The sequence below is a fragment of the Amblyomma americanum genome, chromosome 1 (genome assembly GCF_052857255.1).
Source record: "Amblyomma americanum isolate KBUSLIRL-KWMA chromosome 1, ASM5285725v1, whole genome shotgun sequence".
Classification (NCBI taxonomy): domain Eukaryota; kingdom Metazoa; phylum Arthropoda; class Arachnida; order Ixodida; family Ixodidae; genus Amblyomma; species Amblyomma americanum.
The window spans coordinates 145736260-145762767 of record NC_135497.1 but is presented as its reverse complement, the minus strand read 5'-3'; the positions used below and the strand labels follow the sequence as shown (position 1 = coordinate 145762767).

The window sequence follows — 26508 nt, the reverse complement described above, 5'->3', positions numbered from 1 at the left end:
TGGCTCCGGAGTTGGGCTCGAGCGGTTGCTGGCAGAAGCTGCACGCCGTCGGGCTTCGGCGCTGAAGGCCCTCTTGGCGAACGATGTCGTCCTGAGCGTCTATGCAGTAGAATTTCAATAGTCGTCCGTTTCTTCGAGGATGGTTCACAAACCCTTCCTCTAGTGTCGTTCGGCTTGGAAGATGAACCGGAGGCGAGCTTGTAGATGACGACAGCAGAGCATATTTTACAACATACATATGCAGAGAGTTAAACTGGAAAAAGCAGAACTGAATTTACAAAAGAACAAACTTTGCACTACTTTACTCATCGACCGGGCAGGTTAGTGTCTAAGTAGCATCACATTACATGCTAAGCATGGAGCCCCAGCTCAGACTGGACTGCATCCGTTTACATGTGCTTTTAAGCACTTGATTAACAAAGGACTAAGGGCGGTCATTTCCAGTGGCCCGCCCAAAGCATCAATTCTCCAATCCAAAATAACAAGCGAGATGGGGACCACCCCTTGGGTTGGGCTTAGCCTCGACCCCAGAGTCTGTTAACAATACAAACTAAATAAACAACAAAAACGCCACCACTCTCTCTCAAGTGAGAGTATACACAGGCTCTCTCTTCGGAGCTAATTCACTAGCGCCTGTCTTTCCACATTATTGGCGAGTACTGCCTGTCCGCCATGACAGGTGTCCGTCACGGCCCTTCTGGGAATGCGCTTTTGTTCACGAGGCACGGCGGGAAGCTGTGGGTGCCTTCCCGGCGATAGCCCACAAAGAAATGGGAAGGAGGGAAAGAATGTTGTCTTCGCGGTAGCGCATAGCGTCGGCTGTGGTACGGCGCGCTCTGGCCCGCTGACAGCTCCCTTGTCCTGGAATGTGCCCGGAAATTAAGGAGGATAAAGCCTGTTTCCCCGGGGCGGCGGCGGGTCCGGTTGTTCTGGTCGTCACTCAAAAAGCATGGCTGGGTAATTGATGATGCCGCTGTCACGGGTCTCCGTCTACGCCACGCCGTCGAACGTGGATCCTCGTAGCACACACGGAATGTCACACTCGCTCACCCTCCAGAAGAATGTTCTCCGAACATTTGAGTCCACGCAGCTCCCCTTGTCTTTCTGAATCGCCTCGCACAGTGCGTCCGACAAAAACACTTTTCGCTGCACTCAACACCACTGCACAACACCATATGCCTCCGCTGTCAATACTGGCGTCTCCAGGGGCAGCACTGATCTTCTTTTACAGATAAACATGAAACTCAGCACCCAAGCCTCTCCTTTCTAGTCCAAACTGGACGAAATAAATTTACCACAGTTACAAAGGAGCTCCCACTTCTAGCACGATCACGGCACAGACAAAAATATAGATAACGAAAGGAAGTAGGGCAGGTTCTGCATGCGCTCCGCATGCTCTCCTGTGAAGGTGTTACTTAATGACAGAAAGGTTTAACTACCAACTCCGATAACTTAACACATAAGCACATAGCAATGTTATGAGCTGCGGCTGTCGTTAACGCCTCATTTTGTTCCTCATCCAATGCGGCCTCCACGGCTTGGTCGAAATTGCTCGGCTTGCGCGAGAGCACGAACCGGAGCACGGGGTCTTGCAGACCAGCCACGAACAAAGCGGTCATTTCCTCTTTAAGTATATCCTCCGCGTATTTCTTCCTTAGCTGGTCTCCTTCCTCCTCCCTGCTTAACGTATCGCGTGCTAGGCGCTGAAGCCGCGACGCAAATGTTCGCACGTCCTCCCCTACCATCTGTCCGGCGTCACGAAACCTCTGTACCCGCACGTGACGTGGTTCAGTGTCGAAATGCTCAAACGCGAGCTTCTTAAATTCCGCAAATGATTTTGTGGATTTTACTTTTTCGTCTCGCCATGCAAAATCATGAGCAGCTCCTGCCATCTTACACCTCGCCATTCCCAGCATTTGAGCATCGGACCATCCCCCCATTTTCCCAATCTCTTCTAGCATGGAAAAGAAATCGCAGATTGGAACCCCTGTCTTATCTCCCGTAAACGTCGGAATGACGCTTCCTAATGCCAGCATGCTTGCTCCGAGCGACGGCTGTGGAGTGGGAGCTCCCTCAGATACAGTCATTTTTTTTTTCAAGCCCTCCACTGTCTCAAGCCTCTCAAATGGGGGTAAAAGTCCCACAATCAGTCCCGTGATTCCCTTTTGATTACAATTTTGAAGTCATGAATGTCACAGCATTCAGAGGACATTTGCTTTTGAGACCCCACTTCTGACACCAGTGTGATGACCCCCATAATGCGCAGGTCCACACGGGACGGAGAGGCAAAGAGACACCGTATGGCTCAGTTTAAACAAACAGGTATATTCAATAATTACACATGATTAAGGTTATACATCAGAGGCTGGGGCGTCCGAGCTTACGTGCCGACGACTTCATGGGGGCGATGGAGTGGCTCCGGAGTTGGGCTCGAGCGGTTGCTGGCAGAAGCTGCACGCCGTCGGGCTTCGGCGCTGAAGGCCCTCTTGGCGAACGATGTCGTCCTGAGCGTCTATGCAGTAGAATTTCAATAGTCGTCCGTTTCTTCGAGGATGGCTCACAAACCCTTCCTCTAGTGTCGTTCGGCTTGGAAGATGAACCGGAGGCGAGCTTGTAGATGATGACAGCAGAGCATATTTTACAACATATATATGCAGAGAGTTAAACTGGAAAAAGCAGAACTGAATTTACAAAAGAACAAACTTTGCACTACTTTACTCATCGACCGGGCAGGTTAGTGCCTAAGTAGCATCACATTACATGCTAAGCATGGAGCCCCAGCTTAGACTGGACTGCATCCGTTTACATGTGCTTTTAAGCACTTGATTAACAAAGGACTAAGGGCGGTCATTTCCAGTGGCCCGCCCAAAGCATCAATTCTCCAATCCAAAATAACATGCGAGATGGGGACCACCCCTTGGGTTGGGCTTAGCCTCGACCCCAGAGTCTGTTAACAATCCAAACTAAATAAACAACAAAAACGCCACCACTCTCTCTCAAGTGAGAGTATACACAGGCTCTCTCTTCGGAGCTAATTCACTAGCGCCTGTCTTTCCACATTCTTGGCGAGTACTGCCTGTCCGCCATGACAGGTGTCCGTCACGGCCCTTCTGGGAATGCGCTTTTGTTCACGAGGCACGGCGGGAAGCTGTGGGTGCCTTCCCGGCGATAGCCCACAAAGAAAGGGGAAGGAGGGAAAGAATGTTGTCTTCGCGGTAGCGCATAGCGTCGGCTGTGGTACGGTGCGCTCTGGCCCGCTGACAGCTCCCTTGTCCTGGAATGTGCCCGGAAATTGGGGAGGATAAAGCCTGTTTCCCCGGGGCGGCGGCGGGTCCGGTTGTTCTGGTCGTCACTCAAAGAGCATGGCTGGGTAATTGATGATGCCGCTGTCACGGGTCTCCGTCTACGCCGCGCCGTCGAACGTGGATCCTCGTAGCACACACGGAATGTCACACAGCACTAGCAAAAGGCAGCATTACTCAAAACAAACCACAAAACAAAACAGCAGCTAATAAAATAAAACATAGATATAGACAGAGACTTATATAAAATCAGTAACAGCGTTACGAAAGGGAACAGTATCAGTAATTTCAGCAATATTGTGGGGAAGGTGATTTCAGCTGACACAAGTTCTGGGTATGAATGAATCGTGAAAACATCTCGTGCGACAAGGAGGGATCCAAGCTTTGTGGCGGTGATCAATGCGTGCTGAAATATATGATGGTCTTTTTAACAACCTCTCTTTAAGATAAGGATTATGATAAATTTTGTGAAAAGTACATAATGAAGTATTGACCTGCGATGGGAAAGAAGCGTGAGGGAAAGGTTAGATTTCATGGCAGTTACACTACTAGTACGATGATAGTTGGAAAGTACGAAACGACAACCCCGGTTTTGAATTGATTCTAAGTCAGAAATGAGAGATTCGACCCCAGGGTTCCACACCGATGAAGCATATTCCAATTTAGAGCGGACCAAAGTTTTGTAAAGTAGTAGTTTTAATGAACTTGGTGCACACAAAAAATTTCTGCTAAGGTATCCAAGGATGCGGTTAGCATTATTTATAATGTATTCAACATGAGGTTTCCAAGACAGGTTAGAAGAGAAATGAACACCCAGATATTTATAAGACGACACAGTTTCAAGAGTGATGCCATTAATGCGGTAGGTAGAGTGTGTAGTAGAAAGACGAGAAATGGGCAAATGCTTGCATTTAGTCATGTTTCGCTTCATATTCCACAGGTTACACCAAAGTACCTTGTTAATATCTGACTGAAGAACAGATGTATCATTATCGTCATTAATTTCGCAGTAAATAACACAGTCATCGGAAAAAAGACAAACGGAAGACGATATAGTAGTTGGTAAGTCGTTTATATAAATGAGAAAGAGGAGGGGCCCAAGAACGGACCCGTGAGGCACACCAGAGCCAACAGGCGAGGAATCTGAATTGACGTGATTTGCTGTTACGAACTGACTTCGGTTTGAAAGAAAACAATACAACCATGCAAGTAATGTGGAATCGATGTTAAGGCTGTTTAGGTTAAGAAAAATGCTTTAGAAAAATTCATAAATATAGAATCAGCATGGGATCCGCGATTTAGAATGCAATGCAAGTCATTTGTGAAGCATATGAGTTGCGTTTCGCATAAAAATCATTTACGGAAGCCGTGTTGGGCATTACTGAAAATGCAATTGGATTCTAAAAAGCTAGCAAGATGAGAGTAGATGACATGCTCCATGATTTTACATGGAATGCTGGTGAGCGACACAGGGCGAAAGTTATCAGGGCAATGTTTATCGCCAGACTTGTGCAGCGGAATCACCCTCCCAACCTTCCAGTCATTGGGAATACAGCCTGTTTCCAGAGACTGATCAAACAGTTTGGTAAGGATCATTTAACTGTACATCTTTGTATTAACCATAAATTTCGAATTAATGTTATTGACGCCACAGGAGGAAGAAATTTTTTCTTCAATTATTCTCAGGATGTCAGTTGTGTCAAAAAGAATTGGATCCATGGGAAAAGCGTCCAAGACCGGACACTCCTGATTGGCAAGGCAAACATTGCCAGAAAAAGCAGCAACAAAAACGTTATTAAGAACACTAGCGCATTCATTAGGTGAATATGCAGCGCCGTCAGAAGATGTAAGTAGTACTGACGAACTGTCTTTCTGGTTCACAGTGTTTCAAAACTATCTAGGGTTATTAATCAGCAGAGCAGGCAAAGGACTGTTAAAGAAGGAGTCGTTAGCATTTTTCAGAGCTAATTTGTACTCAGCGGCCGCAGAAAGGTAACCGTCCCATCGTTGTTGCGAATTCGATGATTTCGCCGAGCTAAACAAACGCTTTTTCTTATTGGATAGCCTTTTTAAAATGTCATTAAACCATGGTGATTGTCTATTACACCGCAAAAGACTTAGTGGCACAAATGAATTAGTGAGACGTTCAACAGTGTCCCTAAACAATTCCCAGTTAGTGTGGATAGAACGCTGTGAAAATTCTGGTAAATATCTGTTTAAGAAAAGAGCCAATTCACGATTAATGGCATCATAGTCCGCTCGTTTGTAATCTCTAATAGGCTTGAAGATGATCCGGCGATTAAGAATTTTAATTTTTACATCGAAATGAAGCAAGGAGTGATCACTAAGACCAGGTAAGTAGGAGAAAACAGTTTGGAACTGACCAATCTTAACTGGAAAAAAGCGCAAGCAAATATTCCAAAATGCACGTCTTCAGGGATAGAAGAAATTCTAATCAAGTTAATTAATGAACTTGGCCCAAGCGGCAGGGAAACGCCGATAAAAGCATTGGAGGCCATCAAAACAAATAGGCGAATTCCGCACAGCTGGAAACACAGTAAATGAAATTTAATTTATAAAAGTTAAGGCGGTAAGACGAACATAAAATCCTTCCGACCGATTACGATAACATCAGTTATATACAGGCTGGCGATGCAGGTGGTGAAATTAAAGATATAGTCATGGGTAGAAAGTAATATAATACTCGGAGAACTTCACAACGGGTTCAGAAGTGGTAGGCGCTTAAATGATAGCCTGTTCGTGCTTACCGAGTGCAAAAAAATAGCTAAGGTGGAAAACAGACCTCTGTATTTGACCTTCCTGGACATAAGGGGTGCATATGACAACGTGAACAGTGAACTCCTGTGGAAGGAAGAAGTGTGTCCCTGCTAAAGTGGCTGCACATCGCTCTTCAGAAAAACCTCGCCATTCACGTCAATCCGTGCCCTATTTGAAGACGACTGCATCCTCGCCTTCTGAAGAAGCTCCGGACGTCCTCCCACCGTCTGAGGCCTCCTGGGAACCATGCATGAGTGCAGCTGAGCTGGGCACTGACGCTAGGCTTAGTGCCTCCACTGCCACGCTGGCGGAGGTAGCTCTGCCGGCGTCTCTCGTGGCAGCACCTGCCACGCAGTCGACACCTGATCAGCGGCGCCAGGTTCAGCTTTGTGTTCCCGGTTCATCGGCTGATGCACCTCTCCTGTCTTCCCGAAATGCCGGACTGCTCGTGAGTGACCTGCCCCCAGGGCCAATGACCATCATCTCTACACCACCGGATGGGCCTCAAACCGCACGGCATGAAGAACCGGGCATTCCAATGGACCCATTGGCACCTCTACCCGTGCAAAAGTGCCCTTGTGCAACTCACAAGCGTCCCTCAAAAGACAGCCAAGCGATTCCATCTTCGGCAAGTCATGGCTGCAAAGGTAAGCGCACTTGTCTTACGATCGAGAACTCGGTGGAGCCTACACACGGATCGTCTTCTTACAAAGTGACCATTAAATCACTGGCCAACAAAAGCCTCACAGATAGACCGAACAAGATTTTACAAGCTAACTTGGACGCGTGCCTCGGAACCAAAGGTTTTCGGGGCTTCACAGCCAAGAAAAAGTCCAACACCATTGCAGTATGGCTTCCGACTCTGACTGCCGTAGAACGGCTACAAACGCTCACCAGTATTTCCCTGACAAACGAAATATCAGTGCCAGTACAAGTGTATTTAGTTGAAGGCTCCAACTCGCAGCGCTGCGTCATCTACAACGTCGATATCACTGAGGATCAAACTGCAATCCAGCGTGAGCTGCACTGTCCCACGCACAGTGTCATCGAGGCCTGACGCATGGAAAAGGGGCGCTCTTGCAAAGTCACCTTGAAAGGCCCTCTGACATTACCAGCCCGTCTGTACTATTATGACTGTATTTTCCGGCCTCGGCCATATAAACCGAGTGCGGTATATTGATATAACTGCTTCCTTACTGGACATATGCGCAAATCCTGCCCCTTCACTGCTGCCGGTGAAAGTACATCGGAAGGGAAAGTGGCTTATCGATGTGGCCTTTGTAAATCCGACGACCACGAGATAACATCTCCAAGCTGTCCGACAAAATAAAAGGCAACACAACTGGCTCGTCGTCGAATAACTAAGCATTTGCCAATACAAGACAGTATAAATTCATTGCAGACATCCAATCGGTTCGCAGCTCTTCAGTGGGATGACTACGAGTGGCCGGAGCTCCCTGAGTTCACCTCGCATGATCCTTCAGCTCAGCAGCCTTCTAACGGTACTGTGCGAAAAGAACGCCTCCGAAAACAGCCAACAAAGCAGCGCAGTGTGCCTGAACTACCGCAGGACGATATGGCCGCAGTTGACGAACAATTCGAACGTCTTTTAGTGGAGGTCACCTAGCTCCGGCAACACCGTGAACTGCTCGCTCGACGTAGACGGGCAGCGGAATCATCCGCCACATCTATCAATGGCGCAGCAACATCGCCTGCCTGCCGCCCACCAGTGTCATTTCCTGCCGCCTCTTCAGAGATTACCGCAATGCCACTGGACAACTCTGCGACTTCTTTGCTACGGTTTATGGTCAACCAATTGTCCAACCTGACGTCCATGATTCTACAGCGCTTGGGCAAGTAACTAGAAATGGGAAGTTGCAGTCGTGCTGGTGTGCTGCAGTGGAACTGCAGAGGCATTTTCACGAAGGTGGGAGAGCTCAAGACCCGACGACAAATTCGCAAGCTCCAGGAATGGGCCATGTTGCGACAGGAAACAAACGCCTTGTCATCGATTCCAGGCTTCAGTGACTACATGTCTCCTTCAATGATATACCGTCGTGTACAAACTGCTGCTCATCCGGGAAAGGCGGCAATGTATGTGGACTCACGTTTTCAGCATGTACGCCTTGCTCTCGAAAACTGGTGCTCGTCGTATCAAGATGTTGTGGCAGTGGCTGCGAAACTTGAGAAGGGAACCGTTGTGGTGGTTTCATTTTACGTTAGACCAGCCGGTGGTGCTTCCTCCCGTTATATTCTTGGCTGGATAACAAGTGTCCGTCGGCAGTATCCGGGGTGTCCGATTTTAGTCGGAGGCGACTTTAACGCCCCTCATCAGGATTGGGGGTACCCCACTTCGAGCCCTTGTGGCAGGCGTGTGCGGGACGGACGCCTTCACGGATGCCCAATTTGTGCTGCTCAACCATCCTGGGACAGCAACACTTCCAGTGCGTCAAACTCGCAGTGCTTCCTATGCTCCAGACTTGACGTGGTGGTCGGGTCCGGGTACTCCCTCCTGGCACATGGAGCCAGACTGCTGGGGAAGTGATCATAAACCTATCATCATCGGTCTTCACTCCTTACATTTCCGACCTTTACGCTACAAATGTTCTGTGAGCAACTGGGACAGTTTTCGCTCCTGTATGGACAATCTCTCCTCAGATTCTTCGCCAATCCTTGTTGAGCGCATACAAACAGCGCTCATCAGTGCTACAACTACCACCTGGACTGATGTTGGTCGTCCGGCACCAGACCTCGGCCTTATTAACTTGTCGGCGGCACGCCGTCAACCCGAGCTGGCTGCTACGCGAGACCCTACTTCGTCGCAGGCACGTACGCGAATCCACTATCTTACAGCCAAGGCACGCAAATATGAACGCAACCTCTCTCGGCGACAGTGGCATACGTGGCGCGAACAATTTTCTGCAAAATCCTCGAATTCCTCTCTCTTGCGATCATTCCGTACAATGGAACGCGGTCGCCGTTCGACGGACGCAGCGGCAACCGCATGCTTCGCGGCTAACTTGTCGCCAGATGATTTCGCCAAAGAAGTAGCGCGAAAGTTTTTCCCAAAATACGATGCTGTGCCTTCTTCATCTGCTAGTTTAAATATGGCAGGCATCCCAGTGCATGTATATCAAAGGCCGTCTGATGTCGACGTAGATGGAATTGCGTGTCCATTCTCTATGCGTGAGTTGCTGGCTGCGATGATGCGAAACGGAAAAGAGCGCCCGGCCCGGACAATTTACAGCACGAGGTGTACTAGAACCTGACTAGCGCTGCATGCACTCCCTCAACTACTTGACAGCATAAGCAAAGTATGGTTGCATGGCGTAGTGCCCTAGAGCTGGAAATCCGCTGTCGTGATTCCTTTCCCGAAACCAGGAAAGCCTCCGTCGGAGCTTGCCATCTTGCGACCTACGTCCTTAACTCCTACGCTGTGCAAGCTGGCGGAGAAAATGCTAGCCACACAATTGTCATAGTGGCTAGAGCAACACGGGTTTTTATCACCCAGCACAAATCGGCTTTCGTTCATATATTGATACAGAGGACGGGTTGGCTGCATTAGCATCTGCAGTTTTGTCATCTACCCGCTGCCGCAATGTGCGTACTGTTTTAGCAATGGACGTTGAAAAGGCATATGACGACATAAGTCATGCAGCCATTCTGAACTCCATTGACATGATTCATCTCCCTCTGAGAGTGCGTAGTTTTGTCCAATCATTTTTGGAAGGCAGAAAATTTGCAATGAGCCTCAGCGGCGAAGCGGTCGGATCATTTGTTCCTCTCTGCGGCGTGCCCCAGGGATCAGTATTGTCGCCGACGTTATTTAATACTGCTTTCATCCCGCTTGCTTGGCGCTTACATGACATCCGTCACATTAAATTTATTCAGTACGCTGACGACATCACGGTGTGGAGTACTCACCAAGATCTCCGTACTCAGGAGGCTGCCCTTCAATCTGCCTTCGATGTTACCTGTAATTACGCATCATCCATAGGACTTCAGCTATCTGTGTATAAAACAACATACACGTCAGTCGCCAACCGCTGGGGATGCCGTAAACTTGCTGCAAGTCCAATCCGTCTTTGTCTATCAGGCACCCCACTACAGGAAAGTCCGAATGTAAAAAGCATTGGCTTAATGATTCACCAATCAGGATCAGACACTGCATGGCTTTCTCAGGCAAAAAGGCAAGCTATTCAGACTTTGGGTTTGATTAGAATTGCCCCTAAAACTGGTTGCGCCGGCTCGTTCGTTGCACGGCAGTTGGTGAGGGCAGTTCTGCAGCCATGTATTGTTTATCAAGCCCAGTTTCAACGTCTTACAAGAGCCCAACAGGATCGCCTTGAAGCCGTTAACCGAGAGGCTATGAGGAGTATTACGTTCCTTCCACGCATCACACCGGTCATAGCTTTAGAAGAGAATGCGCAGCTCAATACCAGTGATGAGCTGTTGCAGCAGCGCCGTGAAGCGCGCAGCCTTAAGGCCAGTCTATCGCACTCCACGCATGCACTGAGGACTTATGCAACGTCACACTCCCTTCTTCAGGCGCCAACGCCAGTTCTCTATGGAAGTTTGTACAGCTCAGAGACAAGCCAACAGATAATCGCCGGCCAACATCTGCTCATTCGGCACCGTTACTTCGCCAGAAATTTGAGGAACAAGATGCTTTCCTGCCTGAAGGATCCATTGTTGTCTACGTAGACGCAAGCATACAAGACTGCAAATCAACAACAGCTATCTGCTGCCCGTGCAGACCTGCCCTGAATCAAAGCTCTTGGTTTACGCTTGCGGAACCCCCTTCGTCCTTTTGTGCTGAGCTCGTTGCAGTTCAAGAAGCACTCTGCTCTGTGACCGACATAATTATGCTCCCTGCGGCCCGCGTCGTTATCCGCACTGACGTCCTTCAAGTTGTCCGCTTGCTACGACGTGTTAGCCGCTGTTCAACGACATGTCAGGACATCCACCGGCTCGCGGAACGCACCCCGCCGCCAGTACGTATTGAGTGGGTCCCACGATATCTGCTGACCTATCAAAGCCAGGCAGATTTACAGACCCGCCATGCGAATACAAACCCATCACCACATCGGCTCCTTCATTTGGACAATTTTACCCTCCTTTCATCAAGAAAGAAACTCCTCCGGCGCCGCACACGTGCTCTCATCCCTCCGTGTGCGGTAACGCTCCCCCGCGGTCTCACCCGTGTAGAGGAGGTTGCGCTTAGGAGGATCCGGGTCGGGGTTGCTCTCACACCAGCAATCACTCGGTAGTGGCCTGAGTACCGAGAATTGTTTCCTCGGCCAGGGTGTCCGATATGTAAACACGAGGACATTGAGGCCGACATTCATCACTTACTGTGGAACTGCCCAGCTCTCAAGCCTACAAGGATCCGGCACCTGATGGCAGCAGGTCTTTCACCAAGCAACCCTGCTTCATACATTGCCTGGACGCAGGGACCGTGCCATCGTTCTCTACTGGACTTCATCAAATCAGCTAACATTTTTTCCATTCATTTAATCTCTACTACATCGTTCATCACACCTTCACCCATCATTGATGCCCTGGGCAATAAATTTAGCTAAAAAAACCCTGTGGAACATATTAAAAAGGTGAAGGTATCGGTCATGAGGTAATTGATTTTCTACAGGAAATAAATCAAGAAAATAAAGTTGACATAACATGGGAAGTATTAGGGGTACGACAACTGTCGAGGTACGCAAAGGATTAAGCCAAGGTTGTCCTCTGTCACCGCTGCTGTTCATGCTTTATATGATAAGCATGGAAAGAAGGCTACAAGGAAGCAATCTAGGTTATAATCTGTCGTATAGATCAGACAGAAAGGTTTATGAGCAATGACTACCGGGTTTTAATATATGCGGACAATATTGTACTGTTAGCTGATAGCCAGGAAGATTTGCAAACTCTGGTTAATTGCAGTTGAGATGAAGGAGACAGTCTGGGTTTCAGTTTTAGCGCAGCTAAGTCCGGTGTGATGATTTTCAATGATACAACTGATCACGAGCTTACAACACAAGGCCATGAAATAACCCGAGTGCCCGAATACAAATATCTCGGGGTATGGGCAAATGAAAGGCAGATGTACACGGAAAAGCACGAGCAGTCTCTCATAGCAAAAGGGCGAAGAGATGCCGGAATAATGAAACAGGGCATCGTGGGGGTACATGTATGATGTACTGAGAGGTATTTGGAAAGGAATAATGGTTCCGGGGCTAACTTTTGGGAATGCGGTTCTGTGCTTAAGGGCAGAAATTCAGTCGAGATTAAAAGTAAATTAGAGAGCTGTTGCAAGATTACCACTAGGTGCCCACGGGAAAACCACAAATAAGGCAGCACAGGGGGATATGGGCTGGGCATCGTCCGAAGCACGGGAAGCTCAGAGTAAAATACTATACGAAGAACGCGTGAGGAAATTGGGCGATAACAGGTGGGCAGGTAAGGTATTTATATACCTATGGACCTCCTTCACCCCGCGACGTCACGAAGATGCGGTGGCGCTGATGTTAGCAGCGGGTTTCGCATGGTAGGCAAAACAGGTTCCGCTTGCCCGTGCCTACCGCAGCTGCCGCAGCTACGGGAGGCTGCTTCAAGCCTGTGCAATGCAGAAGCAGCTTGTATTGACCAGCTGCGTCACTGCTGGATCCGCGTAGTAGCATAAAAAATATTAAATTAGCCTCGATAGGTTTCTCGTGCCTAAATGCCGCATTCGGAAACTGGCTAACAGGCATTGGGCCACAGTAGTAAAGCGCGAAGTCTGGGAGTAGATAGGCACTGCCACTCAATGCACTTAATAGCATGCAAGTTACTGCGTTCATTCACCTGAAAATCAGGATTGTAGGCTGATAATTGCTTAAGGAAAAAAAGACATATGCAGCTGCACACGTACTTATCACCTTGAGCCGGAGTGCACGGGGCGCCGACAGGTTCACTCGCCCTCTAAGGAATGCGTCTTTTTGTTAATAGCACACCATGTTTTATTGGCGCGTTTTATGACATTTATTATTTACTTGAAACTGTTTCTTGATATGACGACGTAATTATTTCATTCGAGTAGAAAGAAGTCTGCTAAGTTGTGTCAATCTTTCGCGGTCGCATTGGTGTACTTAGAATAGCGTATCTTAAGTGTGCTAAACGCCATATGCTTTTTCATTGCATCATGCATGTGTCATATTTCATGAGGTAGTACATGATCGCGAAGCTTGTTTGGAAAGAAGCAGCCGCAGGCGTGCTACTAAAAGACACGTGGCGAGATTAAGAGGGGACGCGGCAATGAAAAGTGTTTTCGTTATTCATGCATGCGACATGTTACTAAACTTGGTGCAAATATGAAATTCCTACACTAGTTTCAGTAATTCCTTTTATTTATAGCTATACCTGGTGCAGTTCTGGGTAATTATAATTAACACCGTCGTCAAGTCCCCACAAGGTCTCAAATAATTGAGTAGATAGTGCGCAGTTTCTTTATGCCAGCATGTACATAAAGCCCTGTTCTGTACGATGAAGCTATTGGTTCTTTTTCTATATGATCAGTACTTATGCATGCATAGTTACATGAAAACGTTTCTTACAAGAAACAACTAACACAGTACTGCACGTGTAGGGAAAAAATATAGAGAATTATTACGCTCCTCAACGTCTCAGGAATAGTTTGCGACAAATGGAATCATTTGATTTCCATGCGAATTACGAAGGTGAGTGATCCAGTCGCAGAAAATGATAGAGGTCACAAAACGAACCTTAAACTTTATTCCCTCGTTTATGGCATCTTCGCTTTCGCTTTGGTCAAAGGAATGCGGCACTGAAATCAAAGAAATTACCTCGCAATTTTTGACGACCACACTTATAAAAAGCGTAATTTATAAATTTGTACTCAATATTTTGCTATAATTTTCCGTCACGAAACTAGACTTCTGGGATAGGAAAGAAAATAATTCTAAAAAATTAAAAATTTTCACCAAATCGACCAGCTTAACAAGAGGACAAGTCGGCCTGGCTGGTGCGTGCTCATGCGGCTAAAAACAGCGCTTACGCGAGACAGGAGATCAGGGACACGACGCTGTCCCCACTTTTCGCATAGCGCGACACGTGCGTATGTCAGCAGACGATGAGCGCATATCTGCTCCTAGGAAACAATGTCAGCACTTCCCCTCACTATTGTCCCGAAGTAAAATCATTCCGGCTAGTGCAGAGTGTCAAAACTTGTTTTCTTCAATGCCTAGCGCATAAATAAAGGGCAGGAACGCTTTCTACATGTTTACTACTAACCGTATATACAATGGTGTGGCAACCTATTTCTCTTTAAAGGCCGCACGTGGCCAACGCGAGCTCGTGTACTTCAACAGATTACTAAGTTGGAAGCATCGACCATTGCTATGATTCGCAGAAACTGGAAACGCGCCTACAAGCCTTGAAAACCCGCGCTCCACACCTATCCGCGACGCCACTCCCCGACCTTCTGCCTACCACGAGCTCGCTAGCGACTCCAGTGCCACCTCGTTTGTTTACGAACATGCAGGAGGTCTATACAGAAAGAGCGTTGACTAACAATGGCGGAAAAGAACTAGGAAGCTAACCAGTAAGTATGCCAGATACGAGGCCGGAGAACGACAGAGCATTAAAGGACAGGTTAAAAACGCGGAAGTTGAAAACTGGATAAATTCAAAGGAAAAGAAGCATAGTGTAGAACTATATCGATACTGGAAACAGCAGATCATAAAGGAAACGTTTTATGATAACTAAAGAGGGAGTGCCCTACTCTTTGAAGCTAGGTCAGAACGTCTTAGAACGCCCAGCTAAAAAAATTACTGTGGATTAGCTCAGCTAATCCAGGATATACAAAGCGAAAGATGTCGCCGTTCACTGTGTTCTTTGGCGTTGGCGTTTACAATGCTTTAGACGGTGATGGCTTTGAGCAAAGGAAGGGCGCATAACCGGCTCCCTTGATATGCGGACGCCTCATTCGTGCTTTGATACATGTGGCGGTGGTGAGAGAGAGATGTGGCCTGAATGCATTAGCACTGACAGCGTCGTGGCTGGCATGCGGCATTGCAGCAATAGCTAGGCCGCAGCGTTCATTTGGTGATCAATCTCTCGCGACCAACAATTAACTACTTGACACCTGCCAGGGTCGCAGGGTGGGCGTGCTGCCTAGCCAGTGTGCGGAACGCAATAAAAGCAGGCTTTTGCAATTAGACACCAACGCCACACACAAGAAAGCGAGATTGGGGTCTTCACTGATCCACGGAGCCGGTTGTGCGCCTTCTCTTTCGTGAAAATGAACGGCCTTTGCAAAGTTGTCAACACCAATGAACTCTATGAACGCCGTCGGCTCACTTCTTTTGTTTTGTTTTTGAGGAAAGGAAATGGCACAGTAACCGTCTCACAATCTCGGTGGACACCCGAACCACGCCGTAAAGTAAGGCATGAAGGAGGGAGGGAAAGCAGAAAGAGAAACTTGAAAGTTGGATTTTGAGGAAAGGCGCGGCGCTGCAAAGTGGCGGAGCACCTCAGGCTCGGTGCTACCAGTTTCGCATGCGCAGTAGTGACTAGGGAGCGGGAGGCAGAGAGAAATATCCGCAGCGAGGCGCGCGTTGTGACGTCACGTGCCTCCTCGGAGCACCGCCACGGCGAAATCACAAGGTCGCGGCCAGTAAAGCTTTAAAAGAAATTTAACCAAGCAGATGACACATGTGATGTGTGTGGTGAATCAGAAAAAATAGAACACCTCATACTAAAATGCGATGGTATCTATCCCGATGTCGATGCTGGCACAGTCCTTCTTCCTGAGGCCCTAGGGTTTAGAGATAACAATAGTAACGTAAATAACTCTGCGGTGGAAATTACCAAAACGCGATTGGAAGATTGGTGGCTCTATAGCAGAGAAGTGAGATAAGGTTAAAAGTGTAGGAAGATGTATTTAAAGACAATGGCGAATTTCAATAACTTACGACACCGTTAAACAAAAATAAAGGAAAAAACCTGAGAATGGTGGCTGTTGCCATCACCCCTCTTTAAAGGGGACGCTCCTACCTTCCATCCATTAATCGGTTGGTTTTCGGTTAAAGGAAATGACGCAGTATCTGTCTCACTTATCGGCGGACACCTGAGCCGCGCCATAACAGAAGGAATAAAGGAAAGGGAAGGATATTGCACTAGCGTCCCTAACTGTGAACTTTATTGTGATGCACGTTGTCTCCCATGTTGTACCAGCAATATGGAATAAATTTAAGAAAGAACAAGTGCAAATTAACCTTCACCAGACGGCCCCCTTATGCAGTGACCACTTAACTGAATTATGCTTCTATTGAGCCGGAGCGAGGGCTCGGCTACTATCTGGCGACGTGCCGACGGTGTTTTCGTTCACGTATCAGCGCCTCCAAAAGTTATATTACTGCTTGTACAGTGTAGTGCGCCGAGTGCTGCATCGTATTGTACCAAATTATGCCTGAATTGGCTTTTTTTGGCGATACCTTGGTGCAGTAGACTTGTGGTCTACAATTTCTCACGCGCTGTGCGCTTCGATAAAGGGACGCTCTGCAGCATTCGCATTTAATTCTCGTCAGTCGTTTTCTCGCGACGAGCACCGGTAATTATGCTAATGGCTAGCCCGAGAATTGTTTTGCGAGCTTTTTGTAGGGGAGCTGTAAAAACGTGGCTGTACTGTGTGGATAGGCTAAAAACCCGCCTGGAATGTAAATTACGTCCTAAATCGATAAGCATCACCCGCCATCGATGGGAAGAGACATCCGCTGCCTGCAACTCGTAACTGAAACTACAGCAGCTGTATATAACGAGCGGCTCTTCGGTTTTAAGATGACCGTAGCCTCAACGTCATCACATTATAGTGCTCCAAATTTATGGTAGGAACACAAGAACCAGACAAGAACATGGTGTATTATGTACTTACATACCCCTTTACCGCTGCAGGGCGAACCTTGCATGTCTGTTTTTTTCACGCTTTCTCCGAAATTGCACGCTTCTCCCAGCGATGCTCACATTTTACGCTTTCAGCTTGCCTACTTCTTTGATATAAAAGCAGATATTACACGAGAAGAACGCAAAAACTGCCAACGAAAGGACGAAAAACGCGACATTTCGCATTAAAATACACAGCCGACACACCCACACATTCCGGAATAGGCCGTCCAAATAGCGGTTGCTTCACTGGCGCTCGTCTCGGGAGGCAGGAGTGTGGCATGCAGCCACTCATTGGAGATCAGTGGGAAAAAACACCTGAGATTTTCTCTCCAAGATAGACGACCCGTATTCCGAGTTTCGTTGATTCCGAGACCATCCTTTTCAGCCAAACGCGATTGGTCAAAACGGCGGAACAGGATGCCATTTCAGTTGCGACTGTGAGCAGCAGCAGGGTGTGACTGTCACTGCGTTCATTGGCTGCAGCCAGACACCCAAGAGCACTGTTGCTCTTTGCCGATGACAGAAAAATTCAGCCACTTTTTTAGTCGCGCATGAGATGGCACACTGAAGAGGTAATCAAAAGCTGCTTCATTCACCCACTGGAGGTGGGTTTGTTTAATGGATGCTCCAAAGGATGACCCAGCGTGCAGAGGCATCCCTTCTGTTCAATAAACGAAAACAATATATGAAAACTGAAAATTAGTTTTTGAGGAAAGAAAATGGCGCAGTAATTTTGTGTCTGTCGGTGGGCACCTCAACAGCTGCGCAAGGGAAGGGAGGAAGTTGGGCGTGAAAGTATAAAGGAAGGAAGAGGTGCCGTAGTGGAGGTCTCGGCAATAATTTCGACCACTTGGAAAAAGAAATATTTCAGATACTCTTTCTTCAGATACGCTATTTCAGATATCTCACATACGCTAAGGCACCCGTGTCCTGTGCGATGTCAGTGCACGTTAAGGATTGACACAAGGTTAGCTTCGTATTTCAGAACGTGATCGCGTGAACATTAACATTGTTTTTTGTTTCTGTGTGTGAAGATTCCAAGTAAAATGACGAACTTTTAAAGCAACAGCTTAATGTATTAACCGCAGAGTACACGTTTCTGTGAGAGAAGCTTCGATGATTCTCTTTAACATGCAGATAGGCCTCCTCGAAGCTCACATCAGGAAAACTTTTTTCGTTAGTATCGAGACATGTGTTTACAGGGCACGTTTTGGGAAGCAAATGAGACGACTGTTTTTACAAGCTGTCAGAGCTTCGCGAGTAGCGCACGTACTGCTCCCCCATTTATTTAAATCTGCCCACCTTAGAAAGTCTGTAGCTGCTTGCCGCACAAGTTGAATGCACTGAACACAATATTTGCGTCTTTCTAACGCTCCACCTCTTCCCCTCTATCCGACATTCAACGTGCGTGCGTGCGTGCGTGTGCGTGTATGTGTGTGTGTGGGGAGGGGTAAGTTTAGTGTTTAGTTCAGGACTGACTGTCCCCGAGACAGGGTCTAATATGCATTAATTAGCTTTCACTAGAGGACGTTAAGGGGGCAGCATGTGTTTCTGCAGGGGATCTTTACGCAAATATTTATAATGAGTGATCCGTACTGTTAAGACCAGATGCACTCTCGAGATTATCCAGGCTCCGGTTCAAGCCACGCCTGAAACCGGCGTGAGCGCACTTATCGCCCGCTGGGAATGGTCGAAACCATTGTGCCGGCGGCGGGACGAGATAATGGAGGATCCAGTGGCGCATCCTGGGGCTCCTCCGGCGGCGAGAAAACTCGTCGGGAGGAGTATCGGCGCTCGATAAGGGCATCTCGCGATGCTCGGCTGGTTGAATCGTGCGGCTCCTTGGGACCTGGCGCGCCCTCGGAGAGAGGCCATGCAGCGAGGCGCGGCGAGAATGACGTCAGTGCTTTACGCCAGGCGCAGGCCGTTGACGATCGATGCAAGGGTCCCGACTGACGGGGCGCCACTACTACGGGTACGGGGCGGCACGAGTTCTAAAACCTTTCAAGACGTGGCTCGGTCCTTCAGCGGCGCGAACGGGCTGTTTCGACTGGCCCTAGGCAAACGTTCAATACCGGCTGCGTAGGCCGCGCCGCACAGGCAGAATCCAGGAGTGCGCGGTGGCCAACAGAATCCTGTATTTCCGCCCATGGACGAGCGACCGAACCGAACCGCTGTCGGCGCCGGTCGTGACAGCTGCTTCGCTTCCCCCCCCTCCCCTGATTTCGGGATTGTCTCTCGGCTATTATTTGATAGCCACCCGCCGTTAAAGAATAGAAATCTGTTCATTTTATCTGTTTGTGAACACACAGACACCTCTCAATGCACTATACTCCCGGACAACCTTTTGCGGCTCGGCAGCCAAACCTAGGCAGTCAAGGGAACGAGACCGTCTTTTGTCCCAGTCCTCAGCCCTAGCTACCCCGCACCGTCTTTCCCACTCCCCCTTTCACTCCTCCGCACCTGTAGACCGAAAAACGTACGAACCACTCCCCATGGCATGGGAGCGAAGGCCCGTCTCCCTTCCTTACCGCGCTACCCTTTGCTGTAGATCCACAGGAAGTTGACAGGGAGAATACACGTCTTCAAGGACTAGAGGTGGCATTTCCTCGGTAAGTGTCATTGTGAGGCAGAGCATGCTTTACAGGGGCAGTGATGTTTTAGAGTGGTGGGTGGCGAGCAACGCCCTACGTATTTTTGAAAGAATAACGTTGTTTTAAAAAAGAGTGTGTTCTTTGTCACGTCTGGATGTCGATGTCAGATAGACCGAAGAAAAAGAGGCAGCTAAACAATAGGTATCTCCCAGCTTTTTTCAAGCGAACGATAATCAGCGGCAGCTGAATGCCTTTTAGCCAATTCAAATGTGGGGTTGAGATGACCAGTGGCGAGGAGGCATAGAGCGGCAGACCGGTCTCTACACGACCTGAACCACAACACTCCTGCTGCCACATTCATACTAATGACGGCTGCTTAAGTAAATGGCACGTGAGAGTAAGCCGCTGATAACGGTGGTAGCCGAGTCACGACTGTTTTTTTTTTCTCTCAATCGGTTTCTGCATACCGGTGCTGCACCCGGGCCACGACGCATGCGGCAGTGGAGACTCCAGACGAGGCGTTGGTTCATTAACGTGCACCGAAATCTCAGTGCAGGATGCAGTCACGATGTACGAGGAGAGAGGCAATTGCCAGACGCGATCCGCACTCGCATATTTTAAGTTTCGTGAGTAAGGCCCTAGCCGGAAAAGATCCGTTAATTTAAGTGGCCATTGCAGGCAATCGTAGCGCTGACATAGAAATCAGTACAGCACGAGCAGTTTGTGAATATTTATAGCTGTTTTCCTGTACCCTTTCAATTCAGAAATGACGTCCTGCAAAAATCTGTGGTGAACGTTGCCAACTTTGCACCCAGTCAGCGCTAACAGCCGACAGTGCAGGATATTTCGCGTTAGGTGCGTTTAAACTTGAAGACGAACTGGTTTCGTTCACTTAAGTAAAGCACTGTTATCTTTTAATATTTCCCTTTTTTTTTTACTTGCGCTCCAGTGATAACTGCAATTATGTGATCGCTGACCATAAGTAAGTACCTTAATTACTGAAACGCCAGTTTCACTATTACGCATTTTTACGATTTTTTTTAATTGTGCGTGCGTGCGTGGACCTCATTTCAGCACGGCTTGATTGGAGTAGCATACATTATACCCAAGTGCGAACAGTCGCGTTTAGGGTCAGCGCATTCAAACATGTCGCGCGTTGCTCCGACGTTTTGCGCGCATCTCTTGGAAGTGAAAAATCGCCTCACGAGCGTGACGCAGTGTACATCGGGAGCGGCAGCTAGTAGGCGCTGATTCTGACGCGTTGCAAATTTAAAAGAAATTTGTTGCTTAATTTAAGCCGCATAAGATTATTTAGGCACGTCCTACAGTTCTACTGGTGGTCTTCATACATGTTCAAAGTGCGCTTAATTGCAATTTGAGGGGAATTGCGATTTGGCAAAAAAACGTCCCGTTTGTTCAGTAACTCTTCAAAAATGCTACATGTGGCATATCATATATCTCGCATTATATCCGTCGCATAAATTCCCCACAAAGATGCTGACATATGATTGTGCGCTTAAGGTCCCATCCCTAAGAGGAGTTGCGCGGGGGAAGTTAGTACAACCTTTACCATCAGCGTATGCTGTTTCGAGACGGCCGATGAGGAGAGGAGAATTAAGTTTCGCGGCTTGAAACTAGCCTCCCGTCCGGTTTATGAAGCGGGAGGTCGCAACCGGGGTTTCACTGGGCCTCGGGACCATTGCGGTTTGCGGTTTGGCGATTAGTGAAGCAGGACCATTTCCACGCACCATACATCGACACCTTAGCCGACTTAGAACCACAGAAGAGCGCCGCAGCCCCTGACGACTGGTGAGAGCGGTGTGCACGTCAAGGCACACACGTCACAAAGAGTGGCGCAGTGAAGGCTCGGCCATAGAGACGGTTTTGAAGCGAAAAGCTTCACTACGCTAGTCAACACCGCGCTTCGCACGAGCCGGTGTATGTCGGAGCACGAGTGACGTCACGCATAGCGCAGGTGGCCGCCGCCGATTCCGTCATGTCTTGTGATGTGGCCTTTAGTAAGCACTGTGCTATTCACCTCATTAGTGACAAATTTTTTTTTCCTCTTTTAGGCAGGCGAAGACGAACAACGGTTCAGCATCCCTAGGTTTGAAATGTATCAAACAAACAGATATCAGCGGCTATATACCAATTCATGGCTTTGGAAAGACATCAACATTGGGTTGGTTGACTTCTTTTTCCATTAATTAAGCCCTGGAGCACGTGGAAGAAAGATCTAAATGATGTTTTTATGCTTCAGTCACCTTTATCACACGTTTATAATACCTGAAATCAAGGTGGTTATGCAGCAAATTATGTTCAGAAGTATCATGCCTCCCCCACCCCCTTTTTTTTGGCTGAGGTCAGTACAGCCAAAGAATCACAAGTGCTGCACCATTAAAAGCAACAGATTCCCTTTTTATTTCGGAATAATCTTCACCTACAATGATGTTTTCATGGCACCTACATTGAATAGCCATTTTTTGAAGTCTGCAAAGAAGGCGTGAAAAAATCAAACTGTCTGAGGCATATGCACTGGTTTTGAATATCCTGTGCTTGGTTAACCAAGCTCTGGGCCATTAGTTGTTGCTATGGTCGTTGTCCATATGCATGTGCTGTCAGAATTTAGTTTTTCTTTGGGGTTTCTAACGTTATGTTTGCAACAATAAGAAACCTTTTCAAAATGCCAACCTTTTACGTTTTTTTCGACGTCTAGAACATTCTGGTCAAAGCTTGTTACATATATCCTCTGATATGAAAGGTAATTAATGATTTTCAGCTGAATTCATTAACCGAAGAATTCACTTTAGTGACTTGGATCTCTAATTTCCTCTCTGAGCATTCGCAGTGGATGAATTACAGTTCAGCTCGGTCTTAGAACCTTTATTATTTCTTTTGCATAGTAATGACCTGGCTTGCAACATAGTCTCGAACATTCGCATGTATGCTGATGATTGCGTTTTGTATGTCATCATTCACTCTTTGGATGATCTTTCTCACATTAATGAATCATTTTCTAGCTTCTGCAGATGGCGTGAAAGCTGGCAGATGAGTATTAATTTCCACAAAACTGTTGTTTTGGCATTCGGTAATAGTTCCTCTTCATCGATTTTTGGTTACTCTTTTCGTGATATACCTCTTCAAAAGGTGTCTGTGCATGAGAACCCAAGAATTATTTTAGCCTCCAACTTACCATGGTCTGAACATATCATTTGTAATAGAGTCCTAAAAAAATTAGGATTTTTAAAACAAACATTCCTAAGGAAACCGGGGTACAAATGCATGAATCCCTAATCCGTCCAATTCTTGACTATGGTTCTTTTGTATGGAACCCTTACAAGCTAAAAACATTAAGAAAATTGAGGCTATGCAAAGAAAATCAATGCACTTCATACATAATAAATATCACCATGATTTTTTACCTATTTTTGTCCTTAAATCGTTACAAGTAACTACCTTTGCCATTTGCCAGCAGTTGGAATAAATGAAATTTCTGCACTGTGTCATCCAATCGCAGCGACTCTAAAGGGACAGTTACATCACAAGCGCCAAACCAACGTCAACAAGAAGTCACACAAACTTAATCTCTCACTTTACTTCGCTTGCACTAATGTGTTTAAATACAGTTTCTTTTCGTGTACTATTGAACATTGGAATACATTACCCAGTCTAGTGACTTCCTTCCCAATAGACAGATTTATGCATGCCATAGCTGATTATTAACCTCTTTATTTGTTTACTTGCTATTCCCAATATGCTCAATCTGTCTAGTGTTTCCTATGTTTTCAACTTTGGACGATTCGTTTGGTGTCTTAATTTTGGTGCATTATAGTTTTGTTTGTATCTGCGGTATTTTGTATATGTCCACTCCTGCGATAGCCCCTCTAGGGGCTGCAGTGTGTAAATAAATAAGTAAATAAATAAGCAAAGACAATGGGTGAGCTGTGTTTCCAGAGTCAGCACAGAGGTTCATGGGAAAGTCGTCTGGTACCACTACTTCCGGTTCCAACTTTCTCACCCTGCTCGTTTGCTTCATGGCAGTTGCTGTGTTATTAACACTTGTTATACCAATTTATTTGGGCTGCAACATAACTGATTGTACTGCATCATCACAACACCAACACGACATCGACTCTGCTCTGCTTCGTAGTGTATTTTCGCACAAAATTCTACCAAAATAATGTAAATGGTACAATGTTTTTATGCATATGCAGTGCGATGTGTTGAGACGTGCTGTGCCCACAGTAGCATTCATGGATAGTTTGCTAGCCCACTGGCAGCCTTTACTCGCTGTGAGGAAAGTGCGGCGAGAAAACAAATATTTAATGACTGACGCGTTAAACTAGTTCAGACGCATGTGAAACCGATTGCCATTCATACAGAGAACATCCAGCCTATGCTGGGATATTATAACCACGACACGATGAGGCACCCTCAGCCACCCCATAAAAGCGCACACATATTCGCGACGGATATTTCAGGCTTTAAATGTTCGAAAGTTCGATTTTTCGGACTAATTTCTGTCGCCTGCGGGCCAAAATCGGCCATCTTATCGGCTTTTCGCGGTGTAGAATGCGCCATCTTGGATTGAGGTGGATGTACTCTGCAGTTGGATTTGCTTGACATACTTTCGGTACTTCATTTTTGCCAGTAGAGGTCCCTGCGAACTCTGATACTTCGAGGTGGCAGTCATATTGTCATTGCCATCAACTTGCTTTCTTCGCCAACGTTGTCGCGTGCAGTTATTTCCTGTCTCAAACGTTGTCTCAAACGTCTCAAACTATACGGGTCGTTTACCGACCAAGAGGCAGCCTCGCTTTGAAAGGCACAATGGCGCAGCCACTCCTGCAAGTCAGCGCTGCTGGCCGTGACCTCGGGGATATTCACCTGAGGATCCACCCTACAAATAACACCTTCACGGTCGCTACCCCGCACGAGACAACCGCCCTTCACCTCGTCCTCCAAGAGACCGCTTGCCCTGTCGCAGCCTACATTGCACCACCGGCGGCTGCTGTACGTGGAGTCATCTCGCAAGCCTACTGGGAGGAGACGCCGGAGCAGATGCTACGGGACCTCCAGACCCGTAACCCGTACGCTGATAACATTGCAGCCCGCAGGATGGGTAGGACTCATTCCGTACTGATCACCTTTGCGCACGGACCAGTCCCCCATACCATACGCTACATGAGTGTAGTGTACAGATGCACACCGTACAAGGGAAGTCCAGACGCGTGCACGAACTGTCGTCGGCCGGACCATAGGTATGACGTGTGCCCGCACCCCAAGACTGGTCTCTGCCCGTGGTGCAGAGACATGCATGAGCCACAACATGTGCCCTCCTTCATCCCGACCTGATCTCTGTGGAGGCCAGCATCTCACGGGCACCGGCTCGTGCATGGCTAGAAATCGAACCGCCCAACCACGCAACCCATCGCCCCAGAAGGCAATGCCCCCTAACAAGGATGACGTTCCTCCGCTGCAAACGAACAAGAACGACTTTCCTCCGCAGAAAACGACCCCACCGTTTACTGCAACATGGGCCTCCAAGGCTGCCGGGACGAACACCAGGACCTCCCAGGACCCGGACGTGAAGGCTCTGCGACAGGAGGTAAAGCAGCTCAGGGCAGCCCTCTCTACCGCCACCTCTGCTGTATCTCGCCATCCACCACCACCCCTCCCCTTCAACCACCCAACCCGCCCAACCTCCCCCTAAAGAAAGAAGACCTGATGAGAGCCCAGTCGAACCAGTAGACCTAGACGCCAAATTTCAGGCCTTCACCCAAAACTTGGAAGCCAGGCTCACAGAGCGCATTACTGCGCAGCTCACTGCACAGTGCCAGCTTATGATTGAATCTACCATTACCCGTATAATGGATAGTGTCATATGTAGCATCATGACCAAGGTAGAGGAGCGCTTAGCTCGCCTCACTCCTGGACTCTCAACAGACTATCCACCCACAGTTGCACTCTCCACACCCCTCCTTCCCCTCACTATTAAACAACATGGCTCCTCCGACGGGCCTTAATTCTTTACAGATTATTCAGTGGAATTGCAAGGGCTCTCGGCGAAAGCGCGATCCTCTGCAGCAAATTATCGCAAGTTCGTCATCCCCACCAGACATTATCGCCATTCAGGACGCCAATGTTTGCAGGCAGCTGCCAGGATGCGCTTTTATCCCCTAAGACCCACTGATCATCCTCGGGTGGTCACATATGCCAGTAAATCCTTGCATTACGTGGAGCACGTAATTACCTTCCCTATCGCTAAGAGCCTTATTGAAGTCTTACCGCCCACCCCTGCAAAATCAACCCTGTTCTTTCTTTACTGCTACCTTCTCCCACGTCAGCCAATTAACTTACTCCCCTCACTTCTCAAATCCGCAACCCAGTTGGCCGGATCAAACCCCTTACTTATTGCCGGAGATTTTAATTGCGCTCACGTGGACTGGGGCTATCGGCGCACCAACCACAGAGGCATAGTTTTATACAATGAGACGCTGGCGCTCCACCTGACCATCTTTAATGATTTCAGCTTACCTACGCGGATTGGTAAAAGTGTTACTGCCGATACTAGCTCAGACCTCACGCTTGGTAGAAATTTGGACCACCTGCAGTGGGAAAGAATGCTTTTCACACTAGGCAGCGATCATCACCTAATTCGAATAACGCTAAACTATCGCCGATCTCAGCGCAAATTTACCGTTAAGCACACTAATTGGAACGCGCTCCGCAAATTTAGACAAGTGCAGCCTACACAGGCCCCCTTCGACCTAGACACCTGGATTATTCAGTTGCAAAAAGACATTCGCCAACACACTTAAACGCTCGACTCTACCGCAGACACCCCTGTTATTGACAGCAAGCTCGCCTACCTCCTCCAAGCACAGGACAACATAACG

At 47.8% G+C, this 26508-nt stretch overlaps 1 pseudogene; it reads left to right on the top strand.

The window, feature by feature from the left end:
* The first annotated feature begins 6715 nt into the window (after nucleotides 1-6715).
* The window catches only part of LOC144114176 (CD109 antigen-like), a 66382-nt pseudogene continuing 46589 nt past the window's right edge, over nucleotides 6716-26508 (top strand).